General features: G+C 41.5%; 1 protein-coding gene and 1 long non-coding RNA gene across 12 annotated transcripts in view; one reads left to right on the top strand and one right to left on the bottom strand.

The window, feature by feature from the left end:
• Nucleotides 1–18,867, bottom strand: part of SVIL (supervillin) — a 223,898-nt gene that overhangs the window by 189,446 nt on the left and 15,585 nt on the right. The window lies entirely within an intron of this gene.
• LOC106837965 (uncharacterized) lies at nt 1,591–5,528 on the top strand. Its single transcript, XR_006522153.2, has 3 exons — nt 1,591–1,661; nt 2,099–2,436; nt 5,083–5,528. It is a non-coding gene; the product is annotated as an uncharacterized lncRNA (long non-coding RNA).

Consider the following 18,867-nt stretch of genomic DNA (forward strand, 5'->3'; position numbering starts at 1 on the left):
AATCCTCTCACTCTTTTGAAGGGAAACAAACCCCGTATTTTGTATTTAAAAAGCAGTCTATGTGGCTAGATGCAGACTATGGGAAGCACATTCATACAAATTAAAAATTGCTCCAAGTTTTCCTCAAGCTCCGTTTCAGAATCAAGATGGACAGAAAAACGGCCCTAACCAGCGACAAGCTGGTGAAGCTCCGTGCCCGGTGTGGCTGCACCTGTCAGAGCAAACAGGCGCCAGCCCGGCTGTGACAGCACCTCATCGCGTGACGCCGTAACTCTGCATTTTACTGTGCCCAAGAGACCAGTCTGAACAACTGGTCGACAGGCCGGACTCCACCCGGCCCTTTTCTTTGTCTGATAGCTGAACAAAAGAAGGGATTTTAATAATTGAACGACTGCTGTTCAGTTGCTATATTTTTAACAATAGCTCAGGACATGTTGAGGCCAAATGGACGAGGAGAATTTTCTCAGCAAGATTTGCTAAATTTTTTAGTGAGTGGTAGCGGTGACGGAGGGACACTGGATGTGAAGCCAGATGGGGCCAAATCTCCACTCGAGGGAGCAGAAGGCAGCTCAGGTCCAGGCCTGCGTCACCTGAGGGCACCGGCAGGCCCACGTGGAAGCTTCCGGAGAACATGGACTGCACTATTTCCTCGGGGCATGATGGGCTGGTGAAAACGGTGAGCTCCAAAGAAAACAAACCCAACAAACTGAACAGTGGTTTGAATTGTAAACCCTCCCCTCAGACAAATTTGTAAGGACCTGGAAAGGGGTTTTAAAGGCTCACTGCACACTCACGGGCCCTGGCTCACCAAGGAAGGACGAAGGAAGGGAGGTCTCCAAACTCAGGGACGAACCGCTATTTTTCTTCAAAAAGAAAAAAGACAACACAGGAAAGAGTAAAACATAGCCGATGTAAATTAATGCCCCTAAAATAACAGGGGCTCGGAATGCGGGCTTCTTAACAGATATCCTGCCAAGACACATTGTTGACTGTGTCAGACAAAGCTGCTGAGATGAAAAGGAAGCGGTGCCCCTGGCAAGGCTGGGGCTCCAGCTTCATTTATGCATGACGGAAACTCACAGTAAAACGAAGGCCATCACCAGTCATGTCTTTTACTGAGAAAGCCCTTTGATGAGGATTTCCCCGAAAACACTCTCACCTACCACGTGAAAACGGGGACACCCTCTCACCAAGAAGACACACTTGCAAAATCTTTCCACCAAAAGGAGCCTGAGAAAGTCACAGGGAGAGTTCTGGGCATCCCCTCAGTGGATCCCCTCCCGCAGCTTCTAGAGCAGGGGAGAAATTCATACTGCCTCCATTATTTATGGGAGGCAATATCTGGCTGCTCCCCCTACACTCACACCCCTATTAGCATGAGTTCGTTCTTCTTGGCTATTCGGGGACTTAAATAAAAACAAGTCTGAAAAGCACTGTACTTTAGCCCATAACCTCAAAGCTCACCTGACCATTAGCAGAAGGAGGAGGGACACAATGCGTCTTAGTAAACACGTGGGTACTGTCACTTCCCTCTTCTCCACCCTCCAGCCCCGCCTCAGCTCAAACACAGGGCGCCCCTCCTTCCTTTCTGGGTGGAAGCTGTGGGAGCCGCCAGCAGCCATCTTTCAGGCCCATCCACTGCAAGAGAAAATGAGGCCAAGGTACACAGAGCACTTGAGCCCCGTCTGCAGCCAGCGTCATCCTTGGATTCCCCTAGTGTGTATGCCTACAAATTCCACGTTTCGCTTAAGCTAGTTTGAGTTGGGGAGGGGAGAGATGTGTAACCCCAATCTTTCCTAAGAAACTTAAGACAGTTGCTTTTTTAAATATGAAAACAATTTTACATCTAATAATGTACCCAGTTACCAATTCCTGTAAAATAGATTCCTCACTTGGACAGGAAATGATTATTCACAAAGACATCCATACAATGGTCACTTCTGTTGTGCAGAAAATTGTTCTAATTTGATATTTGAAATCTTATAAGTAAATGGTTTAATTCTAAGCCTCCAAATGAGCTTTTAATATATTGTGACATTCTAATAAATTTGAAAGATCACATCAAATACTTTAAAAAAATGTCTATCACATCACACAGGACATGGTGGTGACTTAAAAAGTAACGAACGAAGGTGCTTCCCTGTGAACCGTCCCAGGCTGAAGCCTCATGAAGACTTCTCCACAGGAGACAGCAGGTGCTACTCTGTGATCCCGAGAGACCCAGGGCGGAACCATCCCTTGGAGACCAGCGGAGACGCCGACCTCCCCACTGGATTCTGCTAAGATGAACCGCTGGAGTGGCCCATGCGGCAGCCGCCCACCACGGCCCGCCACCTCTGTGCTGGCTCAGACACTGCTCCCCGGATGCTGTGTGCAGCTGTAGGCGGAATCAGGACGTGAACTCAGACCACATGCTGATGAGGTCTCTCAGATGCGGTAGGAATAATTAATCAAGTTATTCCATTTCATAAACTAGGCCATCCTAACAGGCATCAGTTTAAAATTTACTACGGTGACAGTGAAAATAAATCCTCAAACTGACAAAGCTCACAGACCTTTGATCTTTCCTGACTTTCAAATGTACTATCTGTGAACAATCTCCTCACCAGACATGTCACCTCCTCAGGGGCCACCTCTGGGCTGCTCCTGTTCCTGGTTACAAACCTCCAACTTCCAGCTCCCCACTGACACCTTGTTTTCTGCACGTCCGCCTCCTGCAGCAGAACCCAAACCCTAGGAACAGGGACGGCGTCTCACTCATCTCGATTCCTGGCCCAGATTCTAGTGGAACTTGACAGGCTGACTAACAAATAAATATTCATTAAGTGGATAAATCATATTTCCTTTCACTTTCCTATTAAAAAAAAAAAATCCAAAACCTTGGATATTAGGATCTTAATAAAGATACTGCAAAATTGTGAGAGGGCCCAACACAGGCTTCGGGGTAATGTGAATAATCTAGGCCTTTATTTTTAGTACGGGAAAAAGAGAAAGCTTAGTTTTTGTAAAAAGGAAAAAAAAATTCTAATTTTAAAACAGATCCATGATTCTTTCCCCATTTTCACGGTTTTTCATCAATATTTTAAAATTTCTCTGGGTTCAGTTATTTAAGGTTTTGTTCTAACATTGGATTTGAAGTTAACTTGGGTCAGTTTGGGGTCAAATACCAGACACTGAGCACGTCTGCGCTTCCCCTTCACGGGCTGGCTGTGCTGATAAAGAGCGGGCAGCCCTTCAGCCATCTCTGCCACCTGTTGTCAGAAGCCCCCCTCTTGAAAACCGCATCTTCCACCCCAAATGCATTCCTTTGCTCCACTCATGTGATGTTCATTCATGACAAGTGAAGCAGGGAAAGTGCAAGAGGACAGAACACAGGCCCTCTGTCAGTCAGTTCTCCAAATGCACTCCAGCAGCCACTGGGTCTGAGCTCAGAACAAAAACCCCAGTGTGGGGCCAGTGGGGTGGACACGTGGACCCAGCCAGGCAACTCCTGCTAAGTGAAGAGTCCAGGCATCAGTGGCCTCGAAAGGGTGCAGAGAAGCGTCAGTGGGGAATCCCTGGACCCACCTGCAGGTAACAGTGCCCTGAAACATGGATTGTTCTCCTCTCATCTGGAATTCCTCAGTGGCCCCAAGAAACGATCTTGTCAGTGGCAAAGGCAGAGGCCCGCGGGAGGTAACTTGTCAGGTGTGCTCCTGAACCCACATGTTTACTGCTACAGACTGAATCCTCGTGCCCTCCCCACCCCACTCATCTGTTGAAACCTAATCCCCAGGGTATCAGTAATCAGAGGTGGGGCCTTTGGGAGGTGATTAGATGGAGCCCTCATGAATGGGTTTAGTGCCCTTATAAAAGATACCCCACTGATTTACTACAGCTTTGTAATATAGTTTGAAATCAGGCAGTGTGACACCTACATTTTTGTTCTTCTTTTTCAAGATTGCTTTGGCTATTTGGGGTCTTTTGTGATTCCATACAAATTTTAGTATTATTTTTTCTAGTTCTGTGAAAAATGCTGTTGGTATTTTGATAGGGATTGCACTGAATCTGTAGATTGCTTTGGGTAGTATGGACATTTTAATAATATTAATTCTTCCAATTCATAAGCACCATATATCTTTCCCTTCATTTTTGTCTTTTTCAATTTCTTTCATCAGTGTCTTATAGTTTTCAGAGTATAGGTCTTTCACCTTCTTGGTTAAATTTACTCCTAGGTATTTTATTCTTTTTGATGCAATTGTAAATGGGATTGTTTTCCTAATTTCTCTTTCTGACAGCTCATTATTAGTGTATAGAAACACAAGAGATTCTGTATATTAACTTTGTATCCTCCAACTTTACTGAATTTATTAGTTCTAATCATTTTCTGGTGGAGTCTTTAGGGTTTTCTATATAAAGTATTATGTCATCTGCAAACAGTGACAGTTTTACTTCTTCCTCTCTAATTTGGATGCCTTTAATTTCTTTTTCTTGTTTGATTGCTGTGGCTAGGACTTCCAAGATACATGCACCCCTATGTTCACTGCAGCATTATTTACAATAGCCAAAACATGGAAGCAACCCAAGTGTCCATTGACAGATGAATGGATAAAAAAGATATTGTGTGTTCATATACACAGACACACACACAATGGAATATTACTCAGCCATAAAAAAGAATGAAATATTGCCATTTGCACTACATGGATGGACCTAGAAAGTATTATGTTAAGTGAAACAAGGCAGACAGAGAAAGACAAATACTGTAAGATTTCATTTATATGTGGAATCTAAAAAAGAAATCAAATGAACAAACAAAACACAAACAGACTCATAGATGCAGAGACCTGGTGATTGCCAGAGGGGAGGGAAATGAGAGGCTGGGTGAAGGGGACTGAGAGGTACAAACCTCCAGTTATAAAATAAATAAGTCAGGGGATGTAATATGCAGCATAGGGAATACAGTCAATAACACTGTAATAAATTTGTATGGAGACAGATGGTTACCAGACTTATGGTCATCGTTCCATAATTTATATAAATGTCAAATCACTTGTACACCTGAAACGAACATAATACTGTGTCAACTATGCTTCAATTTAGAGAAAAGACCCCAGAGAGCTCCCTCCCACCTTCCACCACGTGAGGACACAGCGAAAAGACAGCCAGCTGTCCTATGAACCGGGAAGTGGGTCCTCACCAGACACTGGACGTGCCAGCACCTTGATCTCGGACTTCCCAGGCTCTAGAACGTGAGAAATCAAAGTTTGTTACGTAAACCTCTCTGTCTACGGTTCTGTTACAGGAGCCCGGACAGATGAAGACTAACATCGCAGTTCACTGGCATTTCCTGCTTCTGTGGGCTAGGCCCCCCCAGCCTGCCACCCCAAAATTACAATCACTCTGCCCCCAGCCAAATCTGTGATTTCCCATTAAGTTTTCCAGGCCCACAGGGCTCACACCACTCCCTAGCCATAGCATTTTCTGTGTGTGCATTTACTGAGTAACTGAGCATGCACTAAATTGTGACATAAAATATGTTGTTTGACAAGACTTTTGAAATGTTTCTACCACGTCTCTCTCACTAGCAGGGGTTATATTTTCTCACATTCTTTTTTTTAATCTCCGAAAGCACCTAACACAGATGTAGATATAGACCAGGTTCTCAATTATTTGTTCACCACACTCCATTTAAAGGTTAATTTCTCAGGTTATTGATCATTTCCCCCAATCATTCTCTTCAACCACAACCAAGAAAATCATTTACTGGTGAAATTGAAAAATTAACTATTGTTCACTTTAATTTGAAGGAATATCAAGGATTATCCCAGAACACAAATTCTTCAAATCAGGAAGCCAGGATAAAAGATACAACTTAATAATATTACTCTGGGGATTTAATCATTCATTCACAAAACACGCTCAGCTTTGGGAGGACAGTGACAAATGCACTGTCTCTGTCCTCAAGGACTTGTAAGCAGAGGGTAGAGGATGTGTGCCCAGCAAGGTGCACTGAAGTTCCACGTGTGCTGTGAATGCACATGCACATGGGCTTCCACGTGTGCTGTGCATGCACATACACATGGGCTTCCACGTGTGCTGTGCATGCACATACACATGGGCTTTGACACACGCAGCTGGTGCTGCTGGCAACGCTCTTCATGGGCCCGGCTGCTCCTCCAACTTCAGATATCAGCTTAAGTGGCACCTCCTCTAAGAAGCACCCCCTGCTCACCCAGTTCAAGTTAGGTTTCTCTCCTTCCCCACATTCCTCACAGCACACTTTGGAGCATGGAACCCATTTGTAATCCTGGATTTCCTGGCTCGCTGCTCATGTCCGTTTCTCTTTCTAGACTGAAAGCTCCACGAGGGCAGGGCCAGGCCTGTTCTTTGCACCCCTTATACCTAGCACAGCACTTTGCACAGAGAAGGGGGGTGTGTGAACAAATAAACACGTGAGGATACAAATGCCAGGATGGCCACTCCCACCACCACGGTCGAAGGTGGAGGGAGTCAGAAAAGCTGTCCTAAATCCTAGAGGAAGCTCATGAGAGCGAATGGAGCAAATGGTCACCCACAGGAACAGGAGAGACAGGCAGCCCTGAGGGGTTCATCTTTCTTCCTCCTTTTACTTACATAAAACAGGCACAGCTGCCTCCCAACAGGGTCCTTGTCAGGGCCCCTAACACAGTGCCTGGTAGACAGTGCCCGAGCAATTACTGCCACTTCCTCCTCTCTCTTCCTGAGCCAGGTGATCTGGAGAACACACATACGCAAAGCATAAAACCCTCCTCCGCATGATCTCCCGGGGCCAGGTCTCTGAGGCGGGTGGGAACAGGATGGGGAAAGGGCCAGTGGAAAGGAGTGAGGGGGATTACAGGAACAGAATGCAAGCTGGAGCTCACAGAGAAGAGGATGGAGCTGGGAGCCATGGTTGTGTCCCATACCCAACCCAGCGCTGGCCACTCGAGCACCTGTTCAGTGTCACTGCTCCCGCCATCATTTCCTCCATTGGCGAGGATAACCCAGAGTGCCTGAGGCCTAACCTCCAAACACCAAAAACATGCACAGATGCTTCTCAGGAGTCCTGGTGGGGAGGGTTACTTTAATGTTTAATATATTTGTTAAAAACCATTAGCCTCACTTATGTACTAGTTTTACATCTAAATTGAGATGCTTACAATGGTCCTTTTAAACCGTATAAATGTGGTACCAACTGTTAAAGTATCATTACCTTTTGAAATGTAAGGAGACTAGGAATGAGAGCTTCACAATTGTTTTTTTGAATACACATAATATAAACCAAGAAGTGCTGGAAGTTCTTTATCCCTGGATATTGGTAATTAAAGGAAAATTGGGGGGGAGGGGCATTTTCTCTTCAATTTGCCACTTTCCCAAAGAGATGTGCAGTACAGCCAGAACTAATGCAGCCTGCATAAATATTCATGGTCAAAAGGAAAAAGGTATGTGTGGTAGGCCGAATAATGGCCCCCCAAAAGATATTCATGTCCTAATGCCTGGAACCTGTGAAAGTTACCTAATATGGCACAGACTTGGCAGATATTATAAACTTAGGGAACTTGAGATGGGGAAACTATCGTGCACTATCTGGATGGGCCCATGATAATCTCCAGTGTCCTTAAAAGAAGGAGGCAGAGAGAGATTAACCAGAGAGGGAAAGGCGAGATGAGGATGGAAAGAGAGACTGGAGAGATGTGCTTTGAAAACAGAGGAAGGGGCCACAAGCCAAGGAATGCAAGCAGACACTGGAAGCTGAAGAAGACAAGGAAACAGACTCTTCCTTGGAGCCATGAGGAGTAAGCAGCCTGTTGGCACCTTGATTTTAGCCCCAAAAGACTCATTTTGAACTTCTAACCTCCAGAGCAGTAAGAGAATACATTTGTGTTGTTTAAGCCATTAAGTGTGCAGCAATTTGTTACAGTGGCAACAGGAAACTGATACAGTGTGGTTGTTTGATTCCAAATTACTTGATCAAAAATCTAGTTAGAAAAAGAATAATTAGAAATTCTCATACCCAAACACGTAAACCTCTAAGTCTGACCTAATAAGTTCTGGGTGACTTTTCTCTTTGCAGAAGCTACACCTCTGGTTCCATTTCAGAGCAAGACCCTCCCATCATTATCACATTCATGATATAATTGGAAATCTGTATTTTATTTTTGTTCTATTATAACGGTATATTTTCTTGAATCTTATAGTGCTAACTTAGTTCTTAGATATAATTCTTATTACATATTAGGATTAGAAATATCTGCTGGAATTGACTCAACTCTAATTTTAAAATAGGAATGAAAGCGACAGCAATTCGTCACACCAAACTTTAGAGAATACAGCTTATCTGTGATCCACTCTGATGGTGTCTCAGGCTGTATTTGCTGGCTAAATAACAGACATAGAAGTTTAAATGAGAACTCAAAATTTATCAATTTTATTAATTTTATACCCGTTGCCTTCTCTCCACTTCTAGAAACCGTCACAGTAATAACGAAGCGATGTTTGCTCAACAAAGAACAGGCCTCACTTGGGCAAATGGATAAATGTGTCAGCTGACAAAACTTACCAGGACCTCAGCTATGATTTATCCTGGAAACATCTGAAGCATTTATAAACAAAATAATAAAGAAACAAAAGAGAATAGCCTCATATTTGCTTAATAAGAATAATATGTAACAGTTTAAAATTCTAAGAACAGAGAAAATAAATTCAAGGGACTTTGGCCCAGAGTGCTTTGATTGTGCACTCTGAGGAACGCATCGTCTAGTGCTTGCAAACAACTGCAGGCAATCTCGACCCTTCCTCGGCAGGGCCATTGGTGCTGGAACTGGGATCCGCTTTTATGAGGATTGCAGGTCGCGTATAACAAATAGCTAAAGAGACAACTCCTCTTGGGAGCCCAGGTTTTCATTGTGGGAAAAGGGCGAGAGGACCCGCGAAGGTGGATTTGAATAGGAGAGTAGCAGTGTGAACTAAAACCTTTTTCCTTACGTTTACCTCCTAGCTCTGTGCACAGACGTGACCTAGACAGAAGGACACCACACCAGCAGAGAGCATACATGGCACACAGAGCACACACATCAATTAGATCTTGATTTCTTTTTTTTTTTTTTGAGGAAGATTAGCCCTGAGCTAACTACTGCCAGTCCTCCTCTATTTGCTGAGGAAGACTGGCCCTGAGCTAACATCTGTGTCCATCTTCCTCTACTTTATATATGGGACGCCTACCACAGCATGGCGTACCAAGAGGTGTCATGTCCGCATCCGGGATCCAAACTGGTGATCCCCGGGCCGCCAAGAAGTGGAATGTGCAAACTTAACCGCTGCACTCCCGGGCCGGCCCCTAGATCTTGATTTCTAAGTCCCATCCCCACGAAAGGAAACCAGACTCCACGGAGAAATATCTGATTCCAAATCTGCGGCAAAGTACAATATGAACCTGGAAATTATAATGTCCCCTTAAAAAGGCAGAGATCTTATGATTTTCACCGAAGTGATCAAACTGGGAGTTACCCAAATCAGGATAAGCTAATTATAGCTGCCTCCTGATGAGATTAAGCAAGAAGGGCACAACATCACTTGGGGACAGTGATTAGACCTGAGTCTAATCATTAGGAAACAAGGAGACAAACGCAGAATGTGGGACATCTGTCGTGACTACTAGTCCAGTTTGAGAAAAGGACAGTGTCATGAAAAACAGAAAATGGCAAGAGCTCTATTCTAGATTAGAAGAGACCAAAGAAGCATAACCAAAAGAAACGCATGAAGACTGAAGGCGGGGGCTGGAGGGTGGGTGGGGTGGATGGGGGATAAAGGGACATTTTTGGACAATTGGAAAAATTTTTAAAGGAACTATATATTAGATAATGTTATTGAACTAATGTTAGTTTTCTTCAGTGTGATAATGGTATCGTGGTTATGAGACTGTCCTTATTCTTAGGAAATGCCTGAATTACTTCTTTAAGGATAAATTTCATGATGTCTGTAACTTATGTCCAAATTGTTCAACAAGGGAAAAAATGCATGTGAATAACGGTTGGTACCTCTAGGTAAAAAATACAAGATTCATTAAACTGTTCTTCCCGCTTTTCTGTAGGGTTAAAATCTTTCAAAATTTACAAAATTGGAAGAAAAATTCCAGGGAAAGGTAAATGTCTTCACATCTCATGTCATTATTTTGCCCTAAACTAACTTCTGCTGATGACTATCTCTACTGGTTCAAAGACATTCACGGTAGTAATGGCAGCAACAGCAGTTGCAGTAAAGAACGGAAGAAATAGTATTTTACAGATTATAAGTGCTTTTTCAATTGTAATTAAATAGATTATAACCAGTTTAAAATAATGTAGTATATTTACAAATAAGAGCTAAAGCCACCGTACAAGTACTTTCATATATGATCTCAGTCTCCTAACACTTCTGACATAGGTACTATTATCATCCCAACTTTAGAGATGAGAAAATGAAGACTTAGACAAGTCATATATAGTATAGCTGAAATACATATACACACATACATACACACACATATACTCCGCATCAGGGCTGCAATTTAAGCTCAGGTAGTCTGACCCACTAAGACGACAGTGAAAACAACTTTTTAAAATGTGTAAACTTACATTAGTGAAAAGAGGAATCAGTCATCAGGAAGCTAAGGATTTTGACACATTTTTGAGAAGATGAATATAACCACAAGAACATGCAGCTAGCAAAGAAGAAAGAATACTTAGAAAATATATAATTTGAAAACAACAAAAAAAAGAGCTAACGGAATTTAAAAATATGTTTACCAAATAAAAACCTAATAGAAAAGTTAGAAGACAAAGTTATGGAAATCACTCAGAACACAGAGCAAAAGGATAAAAAGATGAAAAATTAAAGAAAAGGTAAGAGGACAGGACTAATCCAGGAAGCCTAACATTTGATGATAGGAGTTCTAAAAACAAGAGAAAAGTGGGGGGAAAAAAAGAAAAGTTATCAAAGAAATAATATAAGAAAACTTTTCCAAGCTAAAGGGAGAAGTGCATTTTCAGACATCCTGGCTGTGTGGGCCATGATGGCCTTGCCTCTCTGCTCCAGCCCACCCCTTCTCGGCCCCCCTTTCTGACACTGGAGCTGGACACAGAAAATGTCTCTCCTTGGCCAGCTGACATCAGGCCAAGCTTCGTTAGGGTGTGGGAGGGGGGCAGGAGGAAGGGGCTTCTCTGTCAGCTGTGCTCTTGCCGGCTGGCTCCTGCTGCGCCCAGTGGCCAGCAGCATAGAGAACACCCCAGGGTGTCCACCCCAGAGAGCGTGGGCAGCACCCTTGCAGGTAGTTTCCAGCGAGTGTGGCAGGCACCCAGTAGGCGCTTCCCAGCCAGGAGCAGCAGCAGCCAGCCGTGAGCGGTGTCCAGGGAGCTCCCTCAGCAGCCCCTCACCAAGTCTTGTAGGCACCCAGGGGTGGCTTCCTAACGAGCCCAGTCACCACCTCAGTAGGCAGTGTCCTACCTGGGCCTGCATGTGCCACCTCACCCACCTGCCCTGGCACAGTGGGCCCCAGGGCCATGCCCCCTCCCAGGGGGTCTCTCACCTTGGGGGGAAGGCAAGGGGCACTGCTTCCAAGCTCGAGCCTGCCTCAGCCCGAGGGGCAGTGGCTGCTCCCTGTACCCACATTCCTGCCTGCTTTACGGTTCTCCTCCCCTCAGTAGCTGACCCTTGCTAACCCCTTAGTAGTCAATCCCCTGCTACTAAGAACTCTTTAAACTTGCCCTGTGCCTTTTGTCGCCTCAATAGAATCTGACCATCAAACACAACAAATGAGAAAAGACCCACACTCAGACTCTCAGCTGTGAAACTACTGTGAAATTGCAAAATATTAAGGAATAAAGAGAAAGAGAGAAACTCTAGGAGCTTCTAAAAAGGAAAAAAGAGTCAGTTAAGAAGATTTAAAAAAAAAAAAGCCAACAAAAATAGACCAGCATGTGGCTTTTCAACCCAGCAACAATAGGGCAAGATTTTTGATGTTTAGAAAAAAAATTATTTCAAACCTAGAAATCCATTCTGATCATACCGAAGAACATCTTAGAATGTCTTCAAACATGCAAGACGCAGAAAGTTTACTTCAATCTGGGGAAGTCACGTGAGATTATATTCCACCAAAATGAGAGTAAAAGACAAGAAGGGGGAAATGTAGAATACCAGGATGGTGGAACAAAGCCCGGAATTCAAGGAAGATTAACAGGAGCAGGCCCAGGGGCAATGAGAACTTCAACGAGGGGGCTCCACAAAGGACGTCTTCAGGAGGAATGAATTTATTCCAGCAACAGACAAATGAGTTAGAAGTTAGAGGGTATTGGGGATACGATAAAGGAGACATGATTCTTCCCTCTACAAGGCAGAAAGAAAAAGGGCATGTCAACAAAAAACTCAAGGAAAAACAAATGCCACAAACAAAATGCAAGAATGATATGGTCCAAATGTGCCATAATTTTGAGCAACTGGTGGAAGTGAACAGAATAAACCCATTTGAAAATGATATTAGAAATTTTCTCCTTTTTTTTTTTAGGAAGATTAGCCCTGAGCAAACATTTGCTGCCAATCTTCCCCTTTTTGCTGAGGAAGACTGGCCCTGAGCTAACATTCAAGCCCATCTTCCTCCACTTTATATGTAGGACACCTGCCACGGCATGGCTTGACAAGCGGTGCCATGTCCACACCCGGGATCCGAACCGGCGAACCCCGGGCTGCCGGAATAGAATGTGTGAACTTAACTGCTGCGCCACTGGGCCAGCCCCAGAAATTTTCTCCTTTGAGTGATGCTGTGATATTAGAATTACAGGGAGAGAAGTATAAGTATAGCACACTACTTGGCTCTGCCACAGACAGTATTTACATTAATACGCTCATTGGCTTGCAACCTTCAAACTCTATTCACGGAGAAAGCAAAGAAAATATTGCCAGTTAGAGAAGGCAAACATTATCAACCTCAACAGTTAAAAGATATCACTGAAAGATGGACAAACAGAAAAGAGAGGCAGACAGAGGGTAGTGGTACCTAATATCCTCAACTCACAAAATTTGGCACTTGTGATAAAACGTGGAAAGTAGATGGAACAAGATACAGAGATTTATGAATATTAAAATTGCAATGGTAATCAACAGAGGAATTCATATAGTCTTAAAACTAAGAAGTTGTGCATTCTAGTAGGGGGTGGGGGGGCTTCATCTATAATAGCAGACAGAGACAACAGATAAAACCTCAAGCAGATACATCAAAAACAGCTGACTAAATACATTATTAGAGTTATATAAGTAATAACCACTAAAAGAACTAACGTGTTGCCTCTGGACAACAAGACTATTGCTTTTCTCCCATCTGACTTTTTTCAACCATGTCCATGAAACACTTTGATGTTTAGAAAACAATCATCTATTGTACAACCTCTTTCTGTAAACAACTAGAGAGTAAATATTTTAGGCACTGTGGGTCATATAGGTCTGTGGCAGCTACGCATCTCTGCCGCTGTAGTGTGAACAGACAATTCATAAACGAATGGGTGTGACTGTTCTAATAAAACTTTATTTACACAAACAGATGGCAAGCCAGATTTGGCCTGCAGGCTGTAGGCTGCTGACCCCTGATCTAGTCCGGCATTTCCCAAACTATGTACTACAGGATGCTTTGATATATTTAAGGGTATTCTTCCAAAAAGGGGGGAGAGGTTGCCTTTTCAGAGTTTAGAAAACCACTAAACAATGATAAGCAGACTTCTTTACTTCAAGACTTCAGCCCCTAGTGTGCTTTGAGCCTTGAATATCCAATATGGAAGGAGTCTGTTGTACACATTTCCCTGGCTTGCCTGAATACATTGGAAAAGCATCAAAGGCCACTAGTATTCTGTAAAACAGTTTGGGAAACAGTGCCATAATCAAATTCCTATGCTGTAAAGATGAATAAATAAGACTCAGAGAGTGGCACATGACTTGTCCAAGGCTCCTCAGCTGGATGGTGCCAGCACCGGGACCAGGACTCAGAAAGCACGAGGTGCTTGCTGCCAACTCCAGAGGGGCATCGTTGAGATGCCCATGGAACGAACCAGAGCAAAGCTAATAACATCTCTATCCCGCGTGACTTTAAGGGACACACTTTGAGACAATGTAACTACATTGATGCAACAATACATAAACCTAAAAAACCTGAAGACCGTGGGGTTAGATTTTACTATTTTCTTTAGAAACATCCCAAAGTGAGCTGAACCAATTAGACTCATTCATTGTGAGTTTGTTTCCTCGTCTCTATTATGGGGCGAGGGGGCGGGGGGGGGGGTGGGGAGGTGGGAAGAAGTAGGAAAAAAATAAGGAGGAAGAGCAAAATCTTTTTTGCAACATTTTTTTATGATTCTAGAGCATATTATTCCGTGGTACTAAGCACATTCTGTATTTTATGACATATAAGTCACAAAGAGCTGTTGATTAAGCTCAATCTGAACACACAGCAACGTACAAAGCACAGAGTAGGTGTGTGGGAGATAAAGGAAAGTCGAGAAGGATTGGGGACTAAAGAAAAAGAGTTGGGAAACCTAAGATCTTAGGAAACATCCCTAATTTCTTGTGAAGATAGTTCAAAAATATGAAACAAAGCAACATATTCCAAAAAGTGTTCAGGATATAAACTGAAGAAAAGAAGAAAAGGAGGAAATGCAGGACTTAACAGGTCTTCTAGGCAAAGTGGGATGAAACAGAACTGGTAGACCCCTCCTGAAAAGCCCATCTCGGTTCCTAAGGTGGTTTACGGATTTTTGGAATGTCTTACAACGTCATTGTTTTCTTTTCTTTTAATTCACAAATCTTCATGTTTTTTAGGTATATTTTCATAGCCCATGATTATTAATAGAGATGGAGTTCTGAAAACACTCTGAGCCAGCTTAGCTAAGGGGCAGCTTGCTCCTAACACCCTCATCAATGGTTTGCAAAGGAAATCTGTTTCTCCCAGTACCATGGGAATGCTCCGTCTGCTGAGAGAATTCCCATCCAACAAGACTGGGTCAGATTGCTCCAAGGTCATCAGTCAGTTCGCAGCCCATGGGAAGAGGAAGAGCAGCTGCCATTGAACTACAAACCTTGCCTTTGCCCTGTCCCAATATTACAACCTGCAAACTGTCCCTGAGGTCAGAACTCCTGCCCTGAAACTCGTCCTCATGGCCTAGCACAGTGGGAAGTTGTCCAACCCTGGAGGAACAGTCATCAGATCCTTCAGAGACCACTAATTATACAAGACTCCCATTGCCATACTCTTAAAATGCCTAGGTGCCATGGAACTGCACTAGGAGGAAGCAGCTGCAGGGCAAGAAAAGCGAGAACCCATCTAAGTTGATACAAGGTCCCTAGATTTAAACGCAAACAGCCCCTGGCCTGCTCTGTCCAATACCAGAACCACTGGCCACACAAGGCTACTTGAAATGTGGCACGTGCAACTGAAGAACGGAATGTTAAATTTTAATGAATTTTAATTGATTTTATTTACTTTTAAACCCTGAAGCCATGTAAAATGTTTTTCCATTAAACACAAATGTATTGCTTTGGTAGGAACAGATCCACTTTAAACGCTACGTGGCTTGAAATGGTCTTGACGTATTGCAGTGTGTGAGTCTGCACACAAACACATCACTGACCTACGCCGAGTTAACAAGATCATTCCGTTTAAATGACTTTCTCTTTCTACACACTGATGTAAGTAACACTGTAATGCGTTCATCGAAATATTTTATGCAGACAGCACAAGTTGCAGTGATAATTAGGTAAATCATAACTGGTGTTCAACAAAATACTTGTTCTAATTAAAATAGTTAATTATTTTTCTGGTTTATAAAATAAATACGGTCAAATTTAAAACAAAGTCTTAGTACTGATATAAAATAGAGTGGAGATACAGAAGCTAGTCCTATAATCAGAACAGTAAAGGAAAAAAGGGACTGGAAGAAAAAAATGTCATAATAAACAGCATTTACAATTTGCTGTGATAGAGCAAAATGAAAAACTGTTTACTGCATCAAAAAATCAAAGGTAAAGCAGACAATACTAAGAGACAATTTCAGCAAAGGCAATAGTGAATTCGATATTAAATTTCCTTTCAGTAGTCAAAAAGGAATCAATGACATCAGTCACCTGAAATCAGAATTAAATGGTCAAGAAAAAAATTTTAAATGATTTTTAACAAATCTGAGCCTGTAACTTTGACCAGCTATGAAACATCTTGGATTCTTGAACAGAAAAAAAGAAAAAAACAAAAATATTTATAGATGGAGAGATGGTAAAAGAGATTTTTATTTAGTTATTGAAAGTTTGTTAGAAAATTATGAGAAAAAGATTTTAAAAATTGTACAAAAAGCGAAAGATTTTTAATTAAGCAACCAAACAATTGCCCATAGAATACAAGATCCTTCTAATAATATCAAAAACATATAAATTCTAAACTTGAAAAATCACAAAAGGTTTTCTTTAGCTTTAGATGAGTTGTACAATATAAGAGATATTGCCCAATTAGTACTTTGGGAACATTTTTGTCTCAAGACTTCCAAATTTATGAAGAGATGTTGTCGATTCACAGCCTAAAAAAACTGAACTCATGGCATAGATACTTTTGAATCTTTTACATCTGTCAGAGAAGAATTTCAGCTAGATAAGGAAATTAAAAGCTTTTACCACGACAGTGTTCCAGCTATGTTGGGTCAAAAATCCAGACTTTTAAAACAAGAGACTGGTGTTTCCCTGACTGCATCATTCTACTGTATGATATTAATTTGTATTCGATTTTCTGAAGCACAATCTATGAAAACATTTATCAATATTGTTAAAATTGTTCAGTATATTCACATAAATGCCATGAATTACCACCGGTTTATAGAACTGCTGAAAGAAATCAAAGACAATGAATTCAATGATCACGTGTTGTCTGCCAGTGATCTTTGATTGAGTAATGGAAGAAGTTTACAAAGATTCACTGTAGAGTTAACTCCAAGTCAAGATTTCACGTAAGCAAAAAGAATACTTGCCAAATAAAGACAAAAAAAGATAGCTGTGTGATTTACGTTTTCTCACAGATATCACACTGCATGTGAACAAGCTAAATTTGCAGATCCAAGGAAAGGAAATGTTTATTTATGATCTAGCTAAACAAGTAAGAAAATTTATATCAAAACTAATACTTTTCATAAGGTAAGCAAAATACAAAGGTTTTACACATTTTTCTAATTTGAATCAACATGCAGATTTAATCGGAATCAAAAGCGTTATATAAATTGCTTTCAAAATCTACAAGGAAAACTTGAAGAACACTTTATTGAGACTGACAAGTTTAGAGTTGATTTTCAATTTTTATAATACTCCTTTGAATTTCATGTTGGTAATTCTGAGGTGCCCTAAGTTAGCGAACAGACATAGCTTTAAAACTGATATGATTTTGTTTCAAAAAGTCAAATCAATTCTTTTAAAAAATATGAACTGGTTTTGTCAATTTGGATGCAAATATTAAGAAAAACTATTTTTTTTACACGATTCAGTTACTCAAAAAGAAGTATGTTTGGAAGTTGGTTACACAGATCTACTTTTTCAACTCTAAATTTTAGGAAATCTAAATATAGACTAAGTATTTCAGATGAAAATGTAGTGTCTGAATTTAGAACCACTATAACTCTACCATCCACACCAAATTCCAAGGCGGTACAATAAAAAGAAAATAGAATACCTCATTAATATTTTTATATACATTACATTTTGAAATGGTAACATTTTGGGTAGGTTGGGTTAAAGAGAATGTATTATTAAAACTAGTTTCACCTATTTCTTTTTAATTTTTCAATGTAACTACTAGAAAATTACGTACGTGCTTCACATTATATTTCTATTGAATAGAGGCCCCACCTACTCAAAGCAATCTTTTTTTAGAACCATTAATATCATCTGAAAACTTCTTAGAAATGTAGAATCTCAAGCCACAGCCTAAACCTACTGAATAGAATCTGAATTTTATTAAAAACCCCAGGTTTGGCCAAGACAAAGTAATAGAAAACAGATTTATCCTTTTTCCTGAGACATTCAAAAGAAAGGAAAGAAAGATAAGAAAAAGAAACCAGACAAAATATAGGAAACAATGGTTTTCAGGGGACAGGACATTAGAAAACAAATGAGGTGAATCTATGATTGTCCCAGCTTATTGCCTTAAGAGATTTCCTGGCCAAGACACAGGAAGGGAGAACCCAGGAAGAGTCCAGAAGACCCCTGAGTTGAGGATACAGAGCTGTAAGTCTGCAGAGACCAAGATAGCTAGAGTTTGGAGGACAGAGGAGAGAGCTGCAGAGAGAGAACTCTAGAATCTGCAGAGTTGCCCTGAGTGTTCAGCTGAGTACCGATCAGTGCGTGTGTGTGAGCAAACCACCTATGGCCAGGGAAAAAATTATGAGAAAGGACTAGAGGTAGCACTGCCTGGTGCTCACACAGGGCCAACAACAGTACCTGTTTCCACCAGCAGACTGGAAAACCTCATAATTCAGGGGCATTGGGTACTCAGGAAGATATCTAGTAGAAGTATGGATATGCATAAAGAAATGAAGAGACTAGAAATGGCAATTATGTAGGTGAACGCAAGATACTTTTCTTATTTAAACCTCTTTAAAAGAAAAATGACTTCTAAAACAAAATAATAACAATTTATGTGGAGTTAATTACATAAGTAAAAGTAAAACGTATGACAACAATAATACAAAGGACAAGATGTAAATATACTATTGCAAGTGCCCATCACTTAAAGGTAGACTGTGATTAGTTAAAGAAGTACACTGTAAATGCTAAAGCAACCACTAAAATAACTAAACAAAGAAATACAGCTAATTATCCATC

The sequence above is a fragment of the Equus asinus genome, chromosome 29, assembly GCF_041296235.1.
Source record: "Equus asinus isolate D_3611 breed Donkey chromosome 29, EquAss-T2T_v2, whole genome shotgun sequence".
Classification (NCBI taxonomy): Eukaryota; Metazoa; Chordata; class Mammalia; order Perissodactyla; family Equidae; genus Equus; species Equus asinus.